Below are 27,227 nucleotides of genomic sequence, written 5' to 3'. Positions count from 1 at the left end.
CAAGTTCAAATAATGAAAGATTCTTATGAGATTGTGAATATTCCCCAATGTTCTGATTTTCTTCCAGATATACTTTAGCTTTTTCCAAAAGGGAGAGATCTACAATGGCACAATTCAAATTTAATAAAGCAGAAAAAGGCTGCATAGTTTTAGGTCAGATCACCATGCCTAGAAACAGTTTAATGACCTTAATTAACTTACTCTTATTTAATGACCCTGATTGGTATCCTGCTATGCTCAATGTACGTACTTCGTGTGTGGGTTTTCAGCCTTATATTTTTAGTAAAAGACATCTTAATTTAATCACTGTTCAATTCACATGGAAAAGTAGAATTATTAATTAGTGATTTGTTGAGGCAGACTGAATGAAGGAGCATGGAATTAGAGTGAAGAAACAAAAATTGAATTTAGATACAATCTGTAACTAAGGGTTTAATCTTAGCTGAGGTATGTGTACTCTCTAGGGTTAGTTGAGATCCATCATAATATAGAGGTTAAGAGCATAGAGTCTCAAGCTAGACTGTGAATTTATACACTTTCCCCATAGCTAAATCATCACATAAACTTAGAAAAATTACTTACTCTCTTTGAGCTTCAGTTTTTTTTTATATGTAATATTGAACTAATAGTAATAATTACCTTATAGAGTTTGGGGAAGTGATCTGTAGACAGATCAATTTCTTCAGAGAAATCGTCTGGTAGGTTTTCCCATAAGCATCTGTTCAATGATAACTGTTTTTATTAGTGCGATAAAAACAAGAACGTTTGAGAACTCCTCAGAGTTGTAAGCAACATTTTGGGTGCAATATAAGGAAGTCATACATGAATTTCATCACATTTTCAAAAGGCTATATGTTTTTATTATTGCTGGATAATGAACTAATGAAATGTAGTGGTATTAAAAAAAAGTTTCATAATGTTCATGGATTCTGTGGATCAGGAGTTCTGACAGGGCACAGCAAGTATGGCTTCTGTCTGCACCATAATGCCTAGGTCTCAGCTGGGACGATCTGACTGACTGAGAGTGACCAACTGAGGTTGCTCTGGTACTATTACTATGCAACACAGCGTCTTAATCTTTTTGTGTAAAACAGCACAAATTTTTATTAAGCTCACAGATTCTGCGTACTGGGAATTTAAAGATGGAACTACAGCTGGAAAGACTCAAATGGCTAAGGAGTAGAAGAATTAAGCCTGGAGGATCCATTTCTAAGATGTCTTTGTCATTCATATGTCCGGAACCAGGTCTGGAATGACCGTGGGGTGGGCTCAGCTGGGACTACAAACCAAAGAGCCAACAGATGGCTTTGTCATTGGCTTATGTTTTTTGCATCATGGTGGCTGTGTTTTAGAGGGACAGTATGAGAGGGGGTTGATGGAGAGAGAGCATCCTGAGAGGACCAAGTGTACTTGGCAGTCACATACTGTGTCTTCTGCTGGGATCTATCTTTCAAAGCAGTCATAAAACAGGACAGATTCAAGGAGATGGCCATACACTCCATCTCTCAATGGGAGAATGTCCAAAATTTCAGGGGAAATATTTTAAAACCACCACAGAATTTGATACAAAATATAAAGAACTACTTTTGCTCTTCCTATGTCTAAGAGTTTATGCATAACTGCTTAAGTTTAGAGTCAATTTTGAACATTCAAGTTTATAAATTATTTTAATCTCCATCTAGCATTCCTCTCACCTTAAATTCCTCAACATGCGAAAAGAAAACTCACCAATATTTTTTAAAAATCAGATTATTCTCTGGACCTCCTTTTTTATTTTTTTAGAAAACAAAAGAGCATCATAATTTTGTTAGGAAACTAAACTCAACAACATTCTTGATATTTATCTAATTATCTACCTCTATATTTATTCTGTCATCAAAATTTTTCAAATCTTTCTTGCTGAATTCGTTCACAAATGCCTTTTTATTCCATTCCCATTTAACATTAGTTCAAATCTTTATCGTATGTTATGGGGATTATTAAATAATTTTCTTCCTGTTCACCCAGTCTTTGATCATTCCCTCCTTTAACTGACCCTCCACCTTGCAAAACTCTTCGACCCAAAACAAAGCAATGTAAATGTTAAGCACTGATTAAAGAGTTTCAATTTATTAAAAGTTTATAGAATCAATTCAGGATAATTTTCCTCAGGGCACTTTTGTTAGAAACATTGTACCTAACCTAAAATTTCTGTTATTAATATATGATGTGAATGATTATTTGAATGGTCATTCAGTTAAAGACACAGAACCAGAGAAATACAAGCAATAGCTCCAGGATCCTGCAGAATCAAATTTACTCCCATTGATGTTTTAAGACTACATTGATGCTGACCTTGAGTTGAAAGAGAAGCTACTCTCAAAATTGTAGAATCAAGGCCAGATGGAGCCGAGTTGACAAAGCCTTTCAAATCCACTAGTTGTCCTGATTAAACATTTAAATGTTCCACACGAGCCAAGTTTGTCTGCACATTGTTCTTCTTTTACAACAAAACCTATTCAGAATCCTTTTTTTTTTCCCTCACATTTTCAATATATATGAACTCTCTTTTCTATCCTTTTCATTTTAGCAACCAGAGGTCTCACATTTGTATAAACATCAGAAGTTTCTTTATCATGAAAACTTTGTAAGTTTGTTTAAAAATGCACGTTTTTTTATACCAAGCCCAAACCTATTAATTCATATATGGAACTGGTGCTAAAAATCTGTATTTTATCAACTGAAAATTTGAGGTTTTTATCACCATCAGAAGATTCTAATGAGGCTGACCAATGCCAGACAGCTATTAAGAGAAAATGTTCTAAAGATAACTTAATAGGCCTCCGCTCAAAATGAAGTTCAAATATCAACTTTGTAGGAATCTATCTCCATTTTATGAAGATGAAATTGAATACTCAATCATATGACCTTTTTAAAATACTTTCTAAGACGGAATATTGTAGTAAAAGTTGTCTAAGGAAAAATCAGGCAATTTTGCTTTTTCTTCCAGCTTGGTGTAAACATGATGATTTAAATTCCTTTCTGAGCATTTTTTTTCACCTGAAATACAAGAAAGATGATACACACCTCCTTATTTCCTAAATATGTTATGAACATAAGTTAATGGACTTATAGACTTGAAAAGTAGACTTGCAAACATATATATTACACATATTTAGAAAATTGAACTCAATTTTTAAGGTTTAAACTATGCTCTGATCTATTTGTTTGCTATTTTTGTTTTGTTTTGTTTTTTGGTTAATTTGTTGTTATTGTTCATATTCTCCCAATGGACTGTGAATCCCTCAAGGAAAGGGATTTAGATTCTTCAGCCTCCTGAAATTTCTTTTTTTCCAGTACATGTTAACTATAAGTTCTTAATATTGACTATATGCTGAGATTTGGCAAAACTAGACCTGTTTATGCTGAATTCTTTCCCACACTTAGATCCTGGTAGAATGTATGTGGCCATGCTTCTTGATCCTAGTGATAATTTGCTTCTTTCTTTTTCCTTATGTCTATCTTTATGTCTTTCATTCTTTTTTTGTCTTTAATAGCATCTTTGTTATGAGATTTGTTTTGAATTCAAAAATAATACCTGTTTATTTTAAAAATACAAATACAGAGAAGCACAAAAATAAAAGTAAGTAACCTTCTCACCATCCCATTCTAATTATATAAACTCTGAGATAAGTGTTAAGTCTGTTGTAGTTCCTCTCCTATCCTCCTCTAAGTTAATAAATAATTAACAAATATATATATATATCTCCACACACATGCACACACACACATACCCAGAGTGAAGGTGAGGGTAGGTTAAACGTGGCACAATATTACACATTGGGGAGCACAGAATCAAATGTCTACATAACCAGGCATTTACCTGGTTTACCTATGTTAACCAGGTAACATAGAAAAGTGAAGTTTCTCTGAAGTAAGGCCATGGAAGTGGTGGGGACAGGGGCTAACTGAAGAGTTTCTCTCTGTCTAAAGAAGGCAGTTACCATGTGAGAATGCAAACCTAGGTTGGCAAGATCTTCCAGCTTTTCAAAAGACCAAAAACAAACAAGCAAGCAAACAAAACAAACAAACAAAAAAAAAAACTCTCTTAATTTACTATAAAATGTCCTCATTTTTAAAACTCTATGAAGATTACATAAACACATTTCTAGGTAGAATCATTTCTCTTAAATAGTATTTAGGGTTTTTTCTTTAGGGTTGTCTGATACAGAACTTATTACTGAACAGTGATTGAGATTCTCATTGTATAATATCCAAGGTGTGCTATGGAACATTTGGTGATAGATTTCCTTTTGTTAAAAATAAACATTTCTTTTCAGGCATTTATGATAGAGATTCTCATTAGATGTTTACCTTAATCACGTGGTTTAGTCGATGTCTGTCCTGTTTCTCAACGGCAGCATGAGTTACCATTTCTCTTGTGGTAGATGATAAGCATCTTGGGAGAGATACCGAGATTTTGCAAATTCCATTTCTCCTCACACTTTTGCCTCCTGGGTAGCAGAGTGAGGAGTATAAAAGAATTCTGTACTTTTTTTTTGATGGGAGGTGGGTGATCTTACTTTAATTCCAAAACATTCAAAATAAAAGGTTTTTAAAAATTCACCTCTCTCTCTTTTTTTTGTTTGGTTTGAAATTAAAACTATTTTGTAATTTGTACCTAGATTTTTCTGCTTGCTACTTATCTGCTTATGCAACTTCTTTGTTCAAAATTGTTTTTCTAGATTATATCAAGTTTTATTCTTAAATCATTTCTAACATCTTGGCATTAAGAAGTATTTCAGTCATATCTCTTATAGGATAGAGGGATATCAGTACTACCTGAGACCCAAGGCACAGTGAGAGAAATTATCGAAGAATGAGGTTATCACAATGTTGAACCAACCAATTCACCTTGGTCTTTCTTTCAGAATTCACTGAAATTACCAAATTCTGGATCATCTTACTTCTCTACCATATTAAAAGGCAGATATCTGAAAGAAGAATGGTTTGGGGTTCCTTTAGCTGGAACTTTTACTCATGCCATTAAAAATTTAAAAAAATGCCCAGACAGAAATATAACTATGTTGCAGATTTACTGAAAACTTGGGTTATCGGTAACAGGATTACAGTTGTATTACAGTTTATTGATTTAATATTTTCCTTTTATGCAATATGTAGCTATATGTGTTCTTCAATCCACTATCACATTGCTGATTTTTAAAAAATAATAGTTTTGAGTCTGTTCCTTAGAGAACAATACCAATTAAAAGTTAGTACATTTTAAAATCATGAAATAAATGAACAACTTACCTTTCCTTAAAAAAATAAGTTTGTGACAATATTTCATTGACACAACAACAAAGAAAGCATATTGCTACTTATATACTTTATGATATCAAATGTGTTAATAAAAATAGGATATTTTTTCTATATGGTTTATTTAGAATTTCTTTTGCAGTCAGCACCTATTCCATTTGTTTTCTTTCCTTTAGACTTTAAAAGAATAATTGCAGAATACATTTAAAGAACTTTCATCAAGGTGTCTTTGAAAGTGAAACTAAAAACCAATTCAAAACTTCTCAAAATGGTTTTCTCCAAATTGATTCTGTAATTCTGTGCCTCTTTATTCTGTGCTGATTTTCTCTTTTCAAAGATCTCCTCTAGGCTACCTTGCAGCATGTTTTATGGATCCGTGATTCTGCTGATTGTTTTTTCTCCCCGAGGTCGTTAGTGGACCCTCCTATCTCAGTCTCCAATTTTCATATAGACTTTCATCTGTCTTACAATGCATAATCCTAGTATCTCTGTATTTCCTGGGATCCTCAACTAGAGAGCCTGGATAGTTTGGGTTGGTTTCATTTTTCACATTGTTTCCTGTATTATTGATTGTGCTAGTTCCCTCTTATTATTAAAGTGTAGAATAGCTGATATTTATTTAACATCTACTACGTTCCAGGCACTGTGAAATTTTTTTTATAATTCTTATTTCGTTCAATCCCTCCAATAACCCCAAGTGGAAAAACTCTTATTATTTCCTCTTTATAAGCAGGAAAATTCAATATGATCTTGTCCAGAGTCACAAGTTAGCAAGCATAAGAAATGCGATTTGAGCACGAATCTGATTTCAGACCTTGATTTCCTGGCCACTTCTCTTCACTGCTTAATTATTTTATTTCTTCTACATAATTCTACCAAAACCAAGTATTTCAGTGCTTTAAATAAGTTCAACTAGCAGTATTCTTACTCACTAATAGTTTTTAAAAAGTAAAGAAACCACATGATTTTTGAGTAAGAATTCTTAAATTCAAATATATTTTTTAGAAAATTTGCTAAAATAGCAAATTAGAGAGGGAAATGAAAACAAATAGACTCAGAAAATACTCTATATCCCTAAAACATGAATAATTTATATTTCATTAATTCATTTGATTATTCATGGTGAATTTCTAGCATATTATAAAATATTATTTTTAAATGTACTTCAAAATTCTCATCAGTCTCTTTCTTTTTGAAATTTATCTCTGCCTATTCTTTTTTATTTTAATGGATCTTTATTGTAGTATAACTGCTTCACAATACTGTGTTATTTTCTGTTGTACACCAAAGTGAATCAGCCATATACATACATATGTCCCCATGTCCCCTCCCTCTGGAGCCTCCCTCCCATCCTCCCTATCCCACCCCTCTAGGTCATAGCAAAGCACTGAGCTGATCTCCCTGTGCTATGCTGCTGCTTCCCACTAGCTAACTATTTTACATTCACTAATGTATATATGTCAATGCTACTCTCACTTCACCCCAGCTTCCCCCTCCCATCCCGTGTCCTCAAGTCCATTCTCTATGTCTACATCTTTATTCCTGCCCTGCAAATAGGTTCATCAGTATCATTTTTTTTTTTAGATTCCATATATATGCATTAGCATATGGTATTTGTTTTTCTCATTCTGCTTTACTTCACTCTGTATGACAGACTCTATGTCCATCTACCTCACTATAGATAACTCAGTTTCATTTCTTTTTATGGCTGAGTAATATTCCATTGTATATATGTGCAACATCTTCTTTATCCATTCATCTGTCGATGGACATTTAAGTTGGTTCCATGACCTGGCTATTGTAAATAGTGCTGCAGTGAACATTGTGGTACATGTTTCTTTCTGAATTATGGTTTTCTCAGGCTATATGCCCAGTAGTGGGATTGCTGGGTCATATTGTAGTTCTATTTTTAATTTTTTAAGGAACCTCCATACTGTTTTCCACAGTGGTTGTATCAATTTACATAACCACTAACAGTGCTGGAGGGTTCCCTTTTCACCACACCATTTCTAGATTTTTTGATAATTGCCATTCTGACTGGTGTGAGGTGATACCTCATTGTAGTTTTGATTTGCATTTCTCTAATAAATAGTGATGTTGAGCATCTTTTCATGTGCCTCTTCGTCATCTGTATGTCTTCCTTGATGAAACGTCTATTTAGGTTTTCCTCCCATTTTTTAATTGGATCTTTTGTTTTTTTTTGATATTGAGATCCATGTGCTGTTTTTTATTTTGGAGATTAATCCTTTGTCTGTTGTTTCACTTGCAAATATTTTCTCCCATTCTGAGGGTTGTCTTTTTGTCCTGTTTATGGTTTCCTTTGCTGTGCAAAAGCTTTTAAGTTTAATTAAGTCCTATTTGTTTATTTTTGTTTTTACTTCCGTTACTCTAAGAGGTGGGTCAAAAAAATCTTGGTGTCTTTTATGTCAAAGAGTGTTTCTCCTATGTTTTCCTCTAAGAGTTTTATAGTGTCCAGTCTTACATTTCGGACTTTAATCCATGTGGAGTTTATTTTTGTGTATGGTATCAGATAATGTTCCAATTTCAATCTCTTACATGTAGCTGTCCAGTTTTCCCCGCACCACTTATTGAAGAGGCTGTCTTTTCTCCACTGTAAGTTCTTGCCTCCATTGTAGTTAATTAGGTGACCATATGTGCGTGGGTTTATCTCTGGGTATTCTATCCTATACCATTGATCTATATTTCTGTTTTTGTGCCAGTAACATACTGTCTTTTTTTTTTTCCCACAGTTGCATTTTATTTTTTTATTTCTTTATTTATTTATTTTTGGCTGTGTTGGGTCTTTTGTTCTGTGTGAGGGCCTTCTCTAGTTGTGGCAAGTGGGGGGCCACTCTTCATCGTGGTTCACGGGCCTCTCACTATCGCGGCCTCTCTTGTTGCGGAGCACAGGCTCCAGATGCGCAGGCTCAGCAGCTGTGGCTCAAGGGCCCAGCTGCTCCGCGGCATGTGGGATCTTCCCAGACCAGGGCTTGAACCTGTGTCCCCTGCATTAGCAGGCAGATTCTCAATCACTGCACCACCAGGGAAGCCCAACGTACTGTCTTGATTACTGTAGCTTTCTGGTATAGTTTGAAGTCGGGAAGCATGGTTCCTCCAACTCCATTTTTCTTTCTCAAGATTCCTTTGGCTATTTGGGGTCTTTTGTGTTTCCATAAGAATTGTAAAATTTTTTGTTCTAATTCTGAGAAAAATGTCATTGGTAGTTTGATAGGGATTGCACTGAATCCGTAGATTGCTTTGGGTAATATAGTCATTTTCACAATATTGATTCTTCCAATCCAAGAACATGGTATATCTCTCCATTTGTTTGGGTCATCTTTGATTTCTTTCATCAGATTTCTGAGTACAAGTATTTTGCTTCCTTAGGCAGGTTTATTCCTAAGTATTTTATTCTTTTTGTTGTGATGGTAAATTGGAGTGTTTCCTTAATTTCTCTTTCTAATTTTTCATTGTTGGTGTATAGGAATGCCAGAGATTTCTGTGAATTGATTTTGTATCCTGCAACCTTACCAAATTCATTGATTAACTCTACTAGTTTACTGGTGGCATCTTTAGGATTTTCTATATATAGTATCATGTCATCTGCAAACAGTGACAGTTTTACTTATTCTTTTCCAATTTGGATTCCTTTTATTTCTTTTTCATCTCTGATTGCTGTGGCTAAAACTTCCAAAACTATGTTGAATAATAATGGCAAGAGTGGACATTCTTGTCTTCTTCCTGATCTTAGTGGAAATGCTTTCAGTTTTTCACCATTGAGTATAATGCTTGCTGTGGGTTTGTCATATATGGCCTTTATTATGTTGGGGTAGGTTCCCTCTAAGCACATTTTCTGGAGAGTTTTCATCATAAATGGGTGTTGAATTTTGTTAAAAGCTTTTTCTGCATTTATTGAGATGATCATTTGGTTTTTATTCCTTAATTTGTTAATGTGGTGTATCACATTGATTGATTTGTGTGTATTGAAGAATCCTTGCATCCCTGGAATAAACCCCACTTGATCATGGTGTATGATCCTTTTAATGTGCTGTTGGATTCCATTTGCTAGTATTTTGTTCTGGATTTTGGCATCTATGTTCATCAGTAATATTGGCCTATAATTTTCATTTTCTGTGATATCTTTTTCAGGTTTTGGTATCAGGGTGATGGTGGCCTCATAGAATGAATTTAGGAGTGGTTCTCCCTCTGTAATTTTTTGGAAGAGTTTGAGAAGGATGGGTGTTACCTCTTCTCTAAATATTTGTTAGAATTCACCTGTGAAGCCATCTGGTCCTGGACTTTTGTTTGTTGTAAGATTTTTAATTATGGTTTCAATTGCATTACTTGTAATATGTCTGCTTATATTTTCTAATTCTTCCTATTTCAATCTTGGAAAATTGTACCTTTCCATGAATTTGTCCATTTCTTCATGGTTGTCCATTTTATTGGCATATAGTTGTTTGTAGTAGTCTCTTATAATCCTTTGTCTTTCTGTGGTGTCAGTTGTGATTTCTCCTTTTTCATTTCTAATTTTATTGATTCATGTCCTCTCCCTTTTTTTTCTTGATGAGTCTAGCTAAGGGTTTATCACTTTTTTTTTTTATCTTCTCAAAGAACCAGCTTTTAGTTTTATTGTTCTTTGCTCTTGTTTTCATTGTTTCTATTCTATTTCTTCTCTGATCTCTATGATTTCTTTCCTTCTACTGACTTTGGGTTTTCTTTGTTCTTCTTTCTCTAGTTGTTTTAAGTGTAGGGTTAGATTGTTTATATTAGATTTTTCTTGATTCTTGAGGTGAGATTGAATTGCTATTAAGTTCCCTCTTAGAACTGCTTTTGCTGCATCCCATATGTTTTGGGTTTTGTGTTGTTGTTGTCATTTGTTTCTATGTATTTTTTAATTTCTTCTTTGATTTCTTCAGTGATCTCTTGGTTATTTAGAAGTGTACTGTTTAGCCTCTATATATTTGTGTTTTTTACAATTTTTTTCCTGTAATTGATTTCCAATCTCATAGCAATTTGGTCAGAAAAAATGCTTGATAAAATTTCAATTTTCTTAAATTTTCTGAGTCTTGATTGGTGACCCAAAATGTGATCTGTCCTGGAGAATAAATCTATCTGGTCTATTGTGTCATTTAAAACTTGTGTTTCCTTATTCATTTTCTGTTTGGATGATCTGCCCATTGGTGTAAGTGGGGTGTTAAAGTCCCCTACTGTTATTGTGTTACTGTTGATTTCTCCTTTCATGGTTGTTAGCGTTTGCCTTATGTACTGAGGTGTTCCTATGTTGGGTGCATAAACATTTATAATTGTTATATCTTCTTGGATTGATCCTTTGATCATTATGTAACGTCCCTCCTTATCTCTTGTAACAGTCTTTATTTTAATGTCTATTTTATTTGATATGAGTATTGCTACTCCAGCTTTCTTTTGATTTCCATTGCATGGAATATCTTTTTCCATCCCTTCACTTTCAGTCTGTATGTGTCCTTAGGTCTAAAGTGGGTATTTTGTAGACAGCATATATATGGGTCTTTTTATTTTGTATACATTCAAGCAGTCTGTGTCTTTTGGTTGGGGCATTTAATCCTTTTACATTCAAGGTTATTATTGATATGTATGTTCCTATTACCATTGTCTTAATTGTTTTGGGCTTGTTTTTATGGGTCTTTTTCTTCTCTTGTGTTTGCCACCTAGAGAAGCTTCTTTAGCATTTTTTGTAAAGCTGGTTTTGTGGTGCTGAATTCTCTAAGCTTTTGCTTGTCTGAAAGGCTTATGATTTCTCCATTGAATCTGAATGAGGTCCTTGCTGGGTCAAGTAATCTGGTTGTAGGTTTTTCTCTTTCATCACTTTAAGTATATCCTGCCACTCCCTTCTGGCCTGCAGAGTTTCTGCTGAAAAATAAGCTGATAACCTTATGGGGATTCCTTTGTGTGTTATTTTTTTGTTTTTCCTTTGTTGCTTTTAATATTTTTTCCTTGAATTTATTTTTTGTTAGTTTGATTAATGTGTGTCTTGGTGTATTTCTCCTAGGGTTAATCCTGTATGGGACTCTCTGTGCTTCCTGGACTTAGGTAACTATTTCCTGTCCCATGTTAGTGAAGTTTTCCACTGTAATCTCTTCAAATATTTTCTCAGACCCTTTCTTTTCCTCTTCTTCTTCTGGGACCCCTATAATTCAAATGTTGGTGTGTTTATTGTTGCCCCAGAGGTCTCTGACAGTGTCTTCAATTCTTTTCATTCCTTTTCTTTATTCTGCTCCTCAGCAGTTATTTCTACCATTTTGTCTTCCAGGTCACTTATTTTTCTTCTGCTTCAGTTATTATGTTTTTGATTCCTTCTAGTGTATTTTTAATTTCAGTTATTGTGTTGTTCATCTGTTTGTTCTTTAGTTCTTCTAGATCCTTGTTAAACATTTCTTGTATTTTCTCAATCTGTGCCTCTGCTCTATTTCTGAATTTCAGGATCATCTTTACTATCATTATTTCAAATTATTTTTAAGGTAGATTGCCTATTTCCTTTTCATTTATTTGTTCTTGTAGGTTTTTACCCAGTTCCTTCATCTGTGACGTATTTTTTGCCATTTATTTATTTATTTTTTAATGAGTGGGATTGTGTTCCTGTCTTACTGGTTGTTTGGCCCGAGGCTTCCAACACTCGAGTTTGTAGGCTGTTAGGTAGAGCTGGGTCTTGGTGTTGAAGTGAGGACCTCCGTGAGACCTCACTCCGATGAATATTCCCTGGGGTCTGAGGTTTCCTGTTTAGTCCAGTGGTTCAGACTCAGAGCTCCACTGCAGGAGCTTCAGCCTGACGTCCAGCTTGTGAACCAAGTTCCCACAATCCATGTGGGGTGGCAAAAAAAAAAGAAAAAACAGAACCAAGTAAAAAATAAAATTAGACTAGGAAACTAACAAACATGTTTGAAAGAATAAAAATATAAAATTATAGATGAACCAACAACCAGAAGGTACAACAATACCACAATAGTAAAAAAGATGAGGGAAAAAAAAGAAAGGGAGGGGGAAGGCCTTGGCTGAGGACGGTGGGGCCTAAGCAAGGGCAGTGGGTGGGGCCTATGCTTAGGACCCACAGGGCTGTAAAAGGCCCTGAGGGCTGTGGGGGGTGGGGCTTAGGCTCAATGGAATAGAAGGGGCCCAGGCGTGTCCACCACCCCTGGTCTCAGAGGGTGGGGAACCTCACCTGGGAGCCCAGCAGTCTTCCCTGGCTCGAGTGGGCAGGGTAAATACTCTCCACTCCTCTCCTGCTCCTGCCAGAAGGCTCCTCCTGCCTGCCTCTCCTGATCTCTCTGGCCTCAGGGACACTGATCTGATCTGGCCTCCACTTCTCCTCCCTCTTCAGTTCCCCCACTTCCTACCAGTTCACTTGGGGTTCCTCCCATCTCCTTAGGTGTCAGGGTCCCCCACCAGTGGCCTGCAGTCACCCTAGTTGTGGGGAGATGCTAACTTGACATCTTCCCACACTGCCATCTTCTATCTCTGCTTCATCATTTTCTTATAACCTAATTTTTCTTCTCTTTTTGTCAAATAAGGAAATAAAAGCCATAATTGATTTGTACATTGACTAATTATGCATTGTGTATACCCTATGCTGGGCCTGCAAAGTCACATCAAGAGGTATTGTTTCCCTGTAGGAATGAATCTTTATCTTGGAAAGAGGTGGGTCCTGAACACAGAAGAAAAAAATGTTTACATTGATAGGTAAGAAAGGGTGCTTCTCTCTTCACCTTGTCCCTGGTGAATGGAAGAAAGAAATAACCTATGACACCATGAAACTCATGCTCTAGTAGAGGAGATTGAGAAGTATTTAGCTCAGTAATGGGCCATAAAATGTTTCTCGGGAGATACTGACACTGATGATTTCGCATGTGGATGAGGGACGAGCAAGATAGGTTGGGGTTAGGCAGCTATTTGCTATAGAGAACATCTTGTGCAAAGTCAGAGGATGAGAAAGCATGCAGGTTTGGTCAGGTGTTGAGTCTAAGGACGTTGGTTGGTCAAGGTCAGCTCATGGAGGACTTTATATCTTACAACACCATTTAGACTTTACTCATTTGGTAGCAGGGAGTAACATTATGATAAAATGGCATCTGCTGCATGTATCCAAACCACTAATTTTTGTTATAAGAATTACCATTGTTTTGCCACATACTGCTTTATGTTTTAATATACTTAGTGATATAATTCTTGTTTCAGACACTATTATTTCTGTCAACCTCACCAATATAATTGAACATGTTTTAGATTCTTGAAATATAAGGGCTATTTTGAGTGTGTATATGATATTAGATTTTCCACTAGGGCTCTAACTCTTCTGACTCTCCCTGCCCTTGAGCTCATGAATTTTTGCATAGTTGACTGGGCTCTTCCCTGAATTTTCTTTTAAGAAAGTTGATGAGTGAGGACTTTTTAAAAGTAATACATTTGAGAAGTTTTCCCTTCAAAAATTGCTGTTCTTTCATTGAACTTACAAATTTAATAAGGTCTTTAATGTTATTTTAATATAATTCTAATAATGCTGAAAACTCCTAAAAAATAAAAGAAAGACATAAAGACCCCAATAGGTAAAAGACCTAGTGCCAAAATTTTTGGTTTTAAAGTGTGTATGTGTGTGCAAGTGCCTATTAGGTATGGTTGTGCCTCTGCATATTTGTTGGTAGTAAAAGTATTATATCAGTAAACAAAGAAATGTGGAAAAAAATGTACTGTTGTGTGATACAGTAAAACCCAAGGATGAAAGCTGTATACATATATCTAGATAGCTAGAAATATACACAGACAATAGCATGGCATCATGTAATTTAGCCTATTCATTACATCTCCAGGTTATAATTTACTCTGAGGTCTCAGTTTCTCTGCTCTCAGTCGGCATCCATAAAGAGGATACATGTTCAATTTGAATTTTATTTTGGGGTCAGAGATAAGCAGAGCATTTTCTTCCCTCTTATCTAAAGCCCACCCATATTGATCTCCTATATTTGAGAAGGCCCATACCTTTCATTCTTAGCTAATTCCTGCTGGAAATATTTACTGTTTCTGAAGAGTTTTTATTTATTCATAAATGTATATAACCCTCAGTACACTAACCTTTTTATTCTTGCCTGAAATAACTACATCTGTAATAAGAGGAATATTTCAACTTATCAAGGTACTTACTGATGAGCACTATTCTAGGTACTAGGAGTAAAATGATGAGTAACACATGATCTCTGCTCTCAAGTCTCTTACACTCAAGGCCAAGGTTCTGAAAAGTTCTATAGAGCTGAAGTTTAAGAACCACTTGAAAAAGGATGTAAAGTGTATTATTCTGAGGGAGAGTATCTATGGTTATAACCACACAGTGTTCAGTATTTTTTTTTCAAGGTGGCCATAAGTTCTTCTAGAGCACAAGGCCAAAGTAAAGCCCTATAGATGATTATGTTCATATGATGACATGGAGAACCTACAAGTGGGGGTTCTGAAGTACAAGAGAAATAAAATCTGGTGGGTCATCTGGAAAACTGTGCCTAGTTTAGGAGGCTTTATATTAGGGAGTACAAAGAGATCCTGAAACCCAAACTTTATTAATGTCATAACAAATCTACCTCTCTTCATGCTTGTATAATTCATTCTTATTTCTCAAAAAATAGGAAGAAAGACATCAAGGCCCCAACGTATAAAGTCAATGTTGACTTCTAAATTTTGATTTTGTGACATAGTTTTGAAAGTTGTATAAATTCCAGGACCACCACATACTTGCTCTGTAAACTTAGATAAATTATTTTTTTCTTCCCGTTTTATTGAGATATAGTTGACATACAGCACTGTATAAGTTTAAGGTGTGTAGCATAATGATTTGATTTACATACATCATGAGATGATTACCACCATAAGTTTAGTGAACATCCATCATCTCCTACAGATACAAAATTAAAGAAATAGAAGAAAAGTTTTTTTTTTTCTTGTAATGAGAAGTCTTAGGATTTACTCTCTTAACAACTTTCATATATAACATGCATCAAGTGTTCATTATATTTATCATGTTGTATATTACAACCCTAGTACTTATTTATCTTATAACTGGAAGTTTGTACCTTCTGACTGCCTTCATCCAATTCCCCGCGTGCCCAACCCTGCCTCTGGTAACCACAAATCTGATCTGTTTTTCTATGAGTTCGTTTGTTTTTGAAGCATAACTTACGTACAACATTATGTTAGTTCTTGTTACACAACATAGTGATTGGATACTTCTATACTTTTCAAACTGATCACCATGATGTTTAGTTACAATATGTCACCATACAAAGATATTACACCATTATTGATTATATTCCCCACACTGTACATTTCATACCCATGACTCATTTATTTTGCCACAGGAAGTTTGTACCACTTAATCTCCCTCTCCTATTTCTTTCCTTCCCCTACCTTCCTCCTCTCTGGTAAGCACCTGTTTATTTGTATCTATAATTCTGTTTATAATTTTTTACGTTTGTTCATTTGTTTTGCTTTTTGAGACTCCACATATAAATGAAATCATTCAGTATTTGCCTTTCCCTATCTGACTTATTTCACTTAGCTTAATACCCTCTAGGTCCATCCCTCTTGTCATAAATGGCAAGATTTCCTTCTTTTTTGTAGCTGAGTTATATCCCATTTTATATATTATATGGAAGAAATGATATATATATATATATGCATCCATTCATCTATTGATGGGCACTTAGGTTGCTTCCATATCTTGGTTATTGTAAATAATGCTGCAGTTAACATGAGGGGGAAGATATCTTTTCAAATTAGTGGTTTTGGTTATTTTTTTTTGGATAAATACCCAGGAGTGGTATTGCTGGATCATACGGTAGTTCTATTTTTAATTTTTTGAGGAATCTCCATAATGTTTTCCATAGTGGATGTACCAATTTACAATCCCACCAACAGTGTGTGAGGGTTCCCTTTTCTCCATATCCTCGCTAACACTTGATATTTGTTGTCTTTTTGATAATAGACATCCTGAGAGGTGTTAGGTGATATCTCATTGTGGTTTGGTTTGCATTTCTCTGATGATTAGTGATGTTGAGCATCTTTTCATGTGCCTGTTCGCCATATGTAGGTCTTCTTTGGAAAAGTGTCTATTCTGATTCTCTGCCTAATTTTTAATTGAGTCGTTTGTTTTTGTTTAGATGTTGAGTTGTATGAGATACTTGTATAATTTGGATATAACCTCTTATCAGAAATATTGTTTGCAAATATATTTTCTCATCCAGTAGGCAGCCATTTTGCTTTCCTGATAATTTTTTTCACTGTGCAAAAGCTTTTTAGTTTGATGTAGTCTCATTTATTTATTTTTGCTTTTGTTTCTCTTGACCAAGAAGATGTATCCAAAAAAAATTATGAATACCAATGTCAAAGTGTATATCGCCTATGTTTTCTTCTAAAGTTTTATGATTTCAAGTCTTACATTTAAGTATTTAATTCATTTTGAATTTATTTTTAATAAATAGATAAATTTAATAAATTTATCATGAATAAACAGGTAAATTAATTTTTTAAACTTTAATTTCCTTATCTAAGAAAATAAAACTGTTTTGAAAAATCACATAAGAAACAATATAAATGTAAGTGCTCTACATTTGTATACAAGACAGAAAATCAGGGATAAAATTTGTGCATTTGAGTTCATTCATTCCAGGGATATGGAGGCTCTTTTATGCACACACACACACACACACACACACACACACACACACAAACACACCAGTAGAGAATAAGGTCATGGAAACTTGAAGCAAAAGTAATAATAGTATATGGTGCAACTCCCATTTCTATCCCTTGATTCCTAAACCTATGGATTCTGGCTATGAAATAAATAGCACTATATATTAAATGCTGATTCAAAGCATATACAACCTTATAGAGAACCTTGCATCAACCCTGTAATGTGTTGCCACCTAGTTGATGCTGTAACTAAATCTTCACAAGGTCATTCCATCATTCTATCAGACCAGCTGCTTGAAAATGGTGCACATGGCAAGAACAGTGAATTTCATGAGCATGAGCCCACTGCTGCAGGGTTTTTTGCTGTGCAGTGAGTTCCTTGATCAGAAGTAATGCTGTAGGAAATTACTTGACAGTGCATAAAGCATTCTATAAATACATGGGTATTAGTTTTGGCAGCAACACGTGTGTAAGTAAGGTAAGTCCATATCCAGAGTAAGTGTCTATTCCATTAAGAACAAAAGGAGGCTCCTTCCCTGATGGAAGTGGTCCAAAGTAATCAGTTTGCCACTAGGTAGCTGGCTGATCATCCCAGGGAATGATGCCATATCAGGGACTTAGTGTTGGTCTCTGCTTTTGGCAGATTGGGCACTCAGCAGTGGCCATAGCCAGGTTGGCCTTGGTGAATGGAAGAACATTTTGCTGAGCCAATGCATTACCTCCATCCCTGCCACCACAAACACTTTGTTCATGAGCACATTGGATGATGACAGGGTTGGCTGGAGAAAGAGGCTGACTGGTATCCACGGAATGGGCCATCCTATCCACTTGATTATTAAAATCCTCCTCTGCTAAGGTCATCATTTGGTTAGCATTCACAGAAAACACAAATATCTTCACCGTTTTTACCCATTCAGAAAAGTCAACCCACATACCTCTTTCCAAAAATCTTTGTTACCAGTTATCCAATCATGTTGTTTCAAAGTCTCTGACCATCCAACCAAACCATTGGTCATAGACCATAAATCAGTATGCACTTGCATGTTTAGCCATTTGTCCTTCCAAGGAAAATGAACAAAGAGGTGCACTGCTTGAACTTATGCCTCTAATAGGAGTTCCCTCCACCAGTGTCCTACAGAGATGTCCCAGAAAGGGGCTGTAAGGATTTAGTTGTCCACTTTCAGGCAGTGTCTCTATATTGTGCAGAACCATCTGTAAACTAGATCTGAATCTTCTCTTCCTCTGTCAACTGATCATAGGAAATCCCTCATGTAGCCACATGTGCAGACTGGAAGAGGGAAGGTGGTGAGCTGGAGTGGGGATCATGGGTACTTGGGTCACTTCTTCATGTAATTTACTTATGCCTTCAGGGTCTGTTCTTTCCCCATCATGTATATACCGTCTCCATTTGATGATGGAGTGTTGCCTTGCACACACAACTTTTGGCCTACGATTAAGCATTCAGATTCCACTAAGGCCCAATAACCAGTCAAGAGCTGTTCTCAAAAGGAGTTATTTGAAGAGGATGGCAGGGTTTTGATCTAAAATTCTAAAGACCTGCTCTACAAATCACCTAGAGCGGTTTGCCAAGGTCTTCAAATACTCCTCTTATCTGCCACCAACACTTCAAGCACCATTGGATCTCCTAGATCATATGGCCCAAGTTACAAATCAGCTTGTTTGGCAGTCTGGGCCTGTTGCAGAGCTTTCTCTTGTTCTGGGCACCACTCAAAATTAGCAGATTTTCATATCACTCAGTGAATAGGGAGAAGTAACACACCCAAATGAGAAATATGTTGCCTCCAAAATTCAAAGAGGCTTCCTAGGCACTGCACCTTTTTTTGGTTATAGAAGGGGCTAAATGTAATAAATTATCCTTCACCTTAGAAGGAATATCTTGGCATGCCCTATATCAATAAAACCCTAAAAATTTCACTGACATAGAGGTCCCTGAATTTTGTCAGAATTATTCCCCACTCTCTGGCACACAAATATCTTACCAATAAGTACTACTGCCAATGTTTACTTAACAAATAAGTTGTTACGTCTTGCTCACTAGTCTCAATCAATGTAATGTATCAGTGTAATATCTTGTAAAATGAAAAGGTGATCAAGATTCCTGCAAACTAATTTATGACATAGAGCTGGAGTGTTGATACCTCTGACAAAGGACAGTGAAGGTATATTATTGTCCTTTTCAGCTGAAAACAAACTGCTTATGGTTGGTTTTATTGACAGGAAAGGAGAAAAAAAAGTTATTTCCCAGATCAATAGCTAAATACCAGGTACTAGGGAATGTGTTCATTTGCTCCAACAATGAAGCCATATCTGGTACAGCAGCTGCAATTGGAGTCACCACCCTGGTTAAGCTTATGAGAGTCACTGTCATTCTTGGAGATACATCTGTCTTCTGCACAGGCCAACTAGGGAAAAGCTGAATGGGAATGTGGTGGGAATCGCCACCGCTACACCCTTCAAGACCTTGTTGGTGATTCTAATCTCTACCATACCTCTAAGAATGTGGTATTGCTTTCGATTTATTACCTTCATAAGTAGGACCACTCTAGTGGCTTTCACTTGGCCATTCTCACCATCATAGCTCTCCCTCTATAGGTCAGGGAAGTGATGTGAACCTTCTGCTAGCTGCAGAGTGTACCTTTTCCAATAATTCAGTTGGGAATTGAGAAAATAACCACAGGATGAGTTTGGAAGCAACACTGGGCCTACTGTGAAATGAACCTGAGCTAAAACTCCATTGATCATCTAACTTCTTTAAGCCCCTATTCTGAGTAGTGAACCACAGTGATGTTTTTGGTCTTCTGGATTTAGAGTCAGTTCAGAACCAGTGTCTACTAGTCTCCAAAAGGTCTGATTATTTCTTTTTCCCCAAAGCATAGTTACCCTGGTAAAAGATTGTAGTTCCCTTTGGAAAAGGCTGGGAAAAAGATTCACAGTATAAATTTTGGGGCATGAACCAGAGTCCTTCTTCAAGGAGATCTATTCTCTTCTTCACTCAAGGGATTCTGGTTTTGTAAAAGACAAATCTAAGAATTGACTGGAGGATTGTGACTCACTGTTTTCATGATTCAAGCTAGAATTTTGTTCACTTGATCTGGCACTTTTTTTTTTTTTTTTGATATGTAAGAAGTGGATTTATTTAGAGAGAAACACACTCCACAGACAGAGTGTGGGCTATCTCAGAAGGCGAGAGTCCCCAAAATATGCTGTGGTTAGTTTTTATGGGCTGGGTAATTTCGGAGGCTAATGAGTGGTGGATTATTCCAACTATTTCAGGGACGGACTGGGGATTTCCAAGAATTGGGCCACTGCCCAATTTTTGGCCTTTTATAGTTAACCTCCAAACTGTCATGGCATTGGTGAGTGTGTGATCTAGAACTTTCTTACTTATACAGATCAAATAAGAATTTAGTAGGCTTCATACCTATTTCACTTCTAAGAACACCGTGATCGATTAACCAGTGCCATAGATTTGCAGGAGTGAGACTTTTCTGATTGCTACTTTGACTCCCCTGTCTATTAAGGTAATCAAACCCAACTTTCCTTTAGTGGTTTAATGCTGCCACTTGGTCCCTGATACCTGGGGATACAACTACTCCCATTGCACTTAAGTTTCCCAGTTCAGTGGCTGCAGTTGCTACTAAGGTCTGCCCTATATAGAGGAGCAATCCCTGAGCCCTTCAAGGATACTGGGGAGCCCATTGAAAACTTATTTCTCACAGTCTTAGTGGAAGCCATGCTTTTTGGACCCCCCAATGTGGGTGAGTAGGTCTTATATTAAAAATTCCCTCAAAATTCCAATCTCCTTAAGCCTTTGAATCCCTTCATCCACATTAAACCAAAGCAGCTTGGGCATTTCCAGTTTGCTCACTGTGGGTCACATTTTGGTCCATGCTTCAGGCAACCAAACAAAAAAAACCTGTTACAACCCTTTCTGACTCCTGGAGCTGCCACATTAAATGCAGAATCTCTGTTCTGTGAACCCACATCCATAAATTCAATGTGATCCAACTATATCTTCCTTCCACTATTATCCCACATCCTTAGTATCCATTCCTATGCATGTTAATTGTATTTCTCTGTATAAATTAAAAATGCAAATAATTCTTTTGTAGTGTAATACACTTTGTACCTCACCTTTATGGGCCTGTTGGCACTTGAGTCTACTTAAAGGTCTAGAAAAAAAGAAGAGTGCTGAGGGTGGGTACTCAGGAGAATTACCATTGTCTTGCATGGCTACTGCCTCAGGGAAGGCCATGAGAGTTTCCTTAGGCAATGCAGATGGGGGTAGTAAGGCAAATATCACTGGAAGTCTGGAGACCTCTTCCAGCAGAATTTAGGGACCTAATGTCTCCAGTTTCATCAAGGGTCTTCCCATATGCCATCATCATAATTTAAAAGATACCATTTTTTCCCAATCAATGCCCTCCCTTTAAAAGTAAACATGCTGCCAAGCTTGGAGCTCAATTTGCATTGTAATTCACCCAGTTACAGGATAAGATTCTGTGTTTGATTTTAAGCAATCTCAGTATTGCAGCTATAGGAGATAGTGGTTTCCCTCAGGGCACACACAGTCATTCAGCTCCTTGCTTCTTACAAGTGATAGATTACTATTATCTAATATAGGTATTAGATGTTGATGTTTACCTTGCTGTGAAGAAGCTTTTTAGTTTGATGAAATCCCACTTGTGTACTTTTGCTTTTTTTGCTTTTACTGTTTTTGCAAATCCAAAAATCATCACCAAGACCAAGATTAAGGATGTTATCACCTATATTTTCTTTTAGGAGTTTTATGGTTTAAGATTTTACAGTCAAGTATTTAATCCATTTTGAGTTAATTTTGGTGTGTATGGTCCAGTTTCAGTCTTTTGCATGTGGCTGTCCAGTTTTCCCAACACATTTTATTAAAGAGATTGTCCTTTCCTCATTGTATTTTCTTGGCTCCTTTGTTGCAAATTAATTTAACATATATGCATGGGTTTATTTCTTATTTCAATTCTGTTTCATTGATCTGTGTGTCTTTTTTTACACAATATCATACTTTTTTTGATTACTATAGCTTTATAATATAGTTTGAAATCAGGAAACATTATGCCTCCAGCTTTATTCTTCTTTTTCACGATGCTTTGGCTATTCAGATAGGATGTGGCAGAGTTTTGAAGACACTGTTAGAGAAGCCTGATAGGCCTACAAAAAGTTATTAATAAGAATTGAAAAAAAAAAAGAAAAATGTCGTTTAGAACCTGGAGGAAAGGGGACCTAGAGGAAAGGGACAAGGACACTGGCAGCAGAAGTTCTGGGAAGTACTCCTTGGTGTGAGCTCTCCCAGCATCCATCATTAGCCCCACCAAAGATCCTGTAGTCTCCAGTGCTGGGTGGCCTCAAGGCAAACAACCAAAAGGGAAGGAAAGCAGCCCCACCCATCAGCAGACAAGCAGATTAAAGTTTTACTGAACTTTGCCACCAAAGCAACACCCAGCCCTACGCAGCACCAGTCTCACCCATCAGGAAGGTTGCACAAGCCTCTTAGATAGACTCATCCACCAGAGGGCAGAGAACAGAAGAAAGATGAACTAAAATCCTGCAGCCTGTGGAATGAAAACCACATTCACAGAAAGACAGAAAAAATGAAAAGACAGAGGACTATGTACCAGTTGAAGGAACAAGATAAAACCCCAGAAAAAACAACTAAATGAAGTGGGGATAGGAAAACTTCCAGAAAAAGAATTCAGAAAAATGATAGTGAAGATAATCCAGGACCTTGGAAAAATAATGGAGGCAAAGATCAAGAAGATGCAAGAACTCTTTACAAAGACCCAGAAGAATTAAAGAATAAACAAACAGAGATGAACAATACAATAACTGAAATGAAAAACAAACAAACAAAAATAACAAAAAACACTAGAAGGAACAAATAACAGAATAACTGAGGCAGAAGAACAGGTAGGTGACCTGGAAGACAGAATGGTGGAATTCAATACCATGGAAAAGAATAAAGAAAAAGAATGAAAAGATATGAAGGCAGCCTAAGAAACCTCTGGGACAACATTAAATGCACTAAATTTGCATTATACGGGTCCCAGAAGGAGAAGAGAGAGAGAAAAGACCAGAGAAAATATTTGAAGAAATTATAGTCAAAAACATCCCTAACATGGTAAAGGAAATAGCCACCCAAGTCCAGGAAGTGCAGAGAGTCCAAGGCAGGATAAACTCAAGGAGAAACACGCAGAGACACACAGTAATCAAATTGACAAAAATTAAAGACAAAGAAATATTATTAAAAGCAACAAAGGAAAAATGACAAATAACATATAAGGGAGCTCCCAGAAGTTTAACAGCTGATTTCTCAGCAGGAACTCTACAAGCCAGAAGGGAGTGGCATGATATATTTAAAGTGATGAAAGGGAAGAAACTACAACCAAGATTACTCTACCTGGCAAGGATCTCATTCAGATTTGACAGAGAAATCAAAAGCTTTACAGACAAGCAAAAGCTAAGAGAACTCAGCACCACCAAATCAGCTCTACAACAAATGCTAAAGGAACTTCTCTAAGTGGGAAACACAAGAGAAGTAAAGAACCTAGAAAAACAAACCCCAAACAATTAAGAAAATGGTAATAGGAACATACATATTGATAATTACTTTAAATGTGAATGGATTAATTACTCCAACCAAAAGACACGGACTGGCTGAATGGATACAAAAGTAAGACACATATATATGCTGTCTACAAGAGACCCACTTCAGACCTAGGGACACATACAGACTGAAAGTGAGGGGATGGAAAAAGATATTCCATGCAAATGGAAATCAAAAGAAAGCTGGAGTAGCAATACTCATATCAGATAAAATAGACTTTAAAATAAAGAATGTTACAAGAGACAAGGAAGGACACTACATAATGATCAAGGGATCAATCCAAGTAGAAGATATAACAATTATAAATATATATGCACACAACATAGGAGCAACTCAATACAAAAGGCAAATGCTAACAGCTATAAAAGAGGAAATCGACACAAACACAATAGTAGTGGGGGACATTAACACATCACTTACACCAATAGACAGATCATCCAAACAGAAAATTAATAAGGAAATACAAGCTTTAAAAGACAAAATAGACCGGATAGATTTAATTGATATTTACAGGACATTCCATCTGAAAACAGCAGATAACACTATCTTCCCCAGTGCACACAGAACGTTCTCCAGGATAGATCACATCTTGGCTCACAAATCAAGCCTTGGTAAATTTTAAAAAAATTGAAATCATATCAGCATCTTTTCTGACCACAACACTATGAGATTAGAAATAAATTACAGGAGAAAAAAAAAGTAAAAAAACACAAACAATGGAGGCTAAACAATACAGTACTAAATAACCAAGAGATCACTGAACAAATTAAAGAGGAAATCAAAAAATACCTAGTGACAAATGACAATGCATACAGGATGATCCAAAACCTATGGGATGCCACAGAGGCTGTTCTTAGGGGGAAGTTTAGAGCAATACAAGCCTACCTCAAGAAACAAGAAAAATCTCAAATAAACAATCTAACCTTACACCTAAAGGAACTAGAGAAAGATGAAAAAACACAACCCAAAGTCAGTAGAAGGAAAGAAATCATAAAGATCAGAGCAGAAAAAATGAAATAGAAACAAAGAAACCAATAGAAAAAATCAATAAAACTAAAAGCTGGTTCTTTGAAAAGATAAAAAAGGTTGATAAACTAATAGCCAGACTCATCAAGAAAAAGAGGGAGAGGACTCAAATCAATAAAATTAGAAATGAAAAAGGAGAAGTTACAATGGACACTGCAGAAATACAAAGCATCATAAGAGATTACTACAAGCAACTTTATTCTAATAAAATGGACAACCTGAAAGAAATGGACAAATTCTTGCACAGGTATAACCTTCCAAGACTGAACCAGGAAGAAACAGAAAATACGAACAGACTAATCACGAGTAATGGAATTGAAACTGTGATTTTAAATCTTCCAACAAACAAAAGTCCAGGACCAGTTGGCTTCACAGGTGAATTCTATCAAACATTTAGAGAAGAGCTAACACCCATCCTTCTCAAACTCTTCCAAAAAATTTCAGAGGAAGGAACACTCCCAAACATATTCTACAAGGCCACCATCACCTTGATAACAAAACCAGACAAAGATCCTACAAAAAAAGAAAATTACAGACCAATATCACTGATGAATATAGATGCAAAAATCCTCAACAGAATACTAGCAAACAGAATCTAGCAACACATTAAAAGGATCATACACCATGATCAAGTGGGATTTATCCCAAGGATGCAAAGGTTCTTCAATATATGCTTATCAATCAATGTGATACACCATATTAACAAATTGAAGAATAAAAACCATATGATCATCTCCATAGATGCAGAAAAAGCTTTTGACAAAATTTGACACCCATTTATGATAAACACTCCCCAGAAAGTCGGCATAAAGGGAACCTACCTCAACATAATAAAGGCCATATACAACAAACCCACATCAAACATCATACTCAATGGTGAAAAACCAAAAGCATTTCCTCTAAGATCAGGAACAGACAAGGAGGTCCACTCTCACCACTATTATTCAACATAGTTTTGGAAGTCCTAGCCACATCAATCAGAGAAATAAAAGAAATAAAAGTAATACAACTTTAAAAGAAGTAACTGTCATTGTTTTCAGGTGACATGATACTACACATAGATAATCCTAAAGATGCCACCAGAAAACTAGTAGAGCTAATCAATGAATTTGGTAAAGTTGCAGGGTACAAAATTAATGTACAGAAACCTCTAGCACTCCTATACACGAACAATGAAAGATTAGATGGGGAAATTAATGAAACAATCCGATTCACCATTGCAACAGAAAGAGTAAAATACTTAGGAATAACCCTACCTAAGGAGGTAAAAGACCTGTACTCAGAAAACTATAAGACACTGATGAAAGAAATCAAAGATGACACAAACAGATGGAGAGATATACCATGTTCTTGGATTGGGAGAATCAACTTTGGGAAAATGACTGTACTATCCAAAGCAATCTGCAGATTTAATGCAATCGCCATCAAACTACCAATGGAATTTTTCACAGAACGAGAACAAAAAATTTCACAATTTGTATGGAAACACAAAAGATCCCAAATAGCCAAAACAATTTTGAGAAAGAAAAACGGAGCTGGAGGAATCAGGTTCCCTGACTTCAGACTATACTACAGAGCTACAGTAATCAAGACAGTATGGTACTGGCACAAAAGCAGAAATATAGATCCATGGAAGTGGCTAAAAAGCCCAGAGATAAACCCATGCACCTATGGTCAACTAATCTATGACAAAAGAGGCAGGACATACAATGGCGAAAAGACAGCCTCTTCAATAAGTGGTGGTGGGAAAACTGGACAGCTACATGTAAAAGAATGAAATTAGAACACTCTTAACACCATACAAAAAATAAACTCCAAATGGATTAATGTCCTAAATGTAAGACCATACACTGTAAAACTCTTAGAAGAAAACATAGGAGAACACTCTTTGACATAAATCACAGCAAGATCTTCTTTGACCCACCTCCTAGAGTAATGGAAATAAAAACAAAAATAAACAAATGGGACCTAATGAAACTTAAAATCTTTGGCACAGCAAAGGAAACTATAAACAAGATGAAAAGACAGCCCTCAGAATAGGAGAAAATCTTTGCAAATGAATCAATGGACAAAGGATTAATCTCCAAAATATATAAACAGCTCATGCAGCTCAATATTAAAAAACAAACAAGGCAATCAAAAAATGGGCAGAAAACCTGCCACAGACCGGCTGCAGAAAGCTAGAAGTTCCTGGCGGTGAGGGGTAAGGAACTGAAAAGCACCAGTATGGGGTCAGAAGGGCCAAGACAACTGATGGTTGCAAGGCAAGTTTATTCAAAGAGCATGAATGTATATATAGGTTTAGTACGGAACGAATATTAGACAATAAATCAGTAAACCTTGTATTTCCACATAATTCTGTCGCCACTATCTATGCGCCACTATCTATGCGCCACTATCTATGCGCCACTATCTATGCATCAGCATGCCTTATGGGCCATTCTTTGGAGATACAGACTTCCCCCTCAGGGCAGCACGTCCTTCTTCTGGGGAACAACCAGGGGCTCTTAGATCCAGAGCAGGCACCTGGAACGAA

General features: G+C 36.2%; 1 pseudogene; it reads right to left on the bottom strand.

The window, feature by feature from the left end:
- Positions 1–13,822: 13,822 nt before the first annotated feature.
- LOC137751863 (uncharacterized) overlaps positions 13,823–27,227 on the bottom strand; it is a 67,582-nt pseudogene continuing 54,177 nt past the window's right edge.

This window comes from Eschrichtius robustus, chromosome 18 (genome assembly GCF_028021215.1).
Source record: "Eschrichtius robustus isolate mEscRob2 chromosome 18, mEscRob2.pri, whole genome shotgun sequence".
Taxonomy (NCBI): domain Eukaryota; kingdom Metazoa; phylum Chordata; class Mammalia; order Artiodactyla; family Eschrichtiidae; genus Eschrichtius; species Eschrichtius robustus.
The sequence above is the reverse complement of the archived record's forward strand: the minus strand, read 5'-3'. Positions and strand labels throughout refer to the sequence as shown.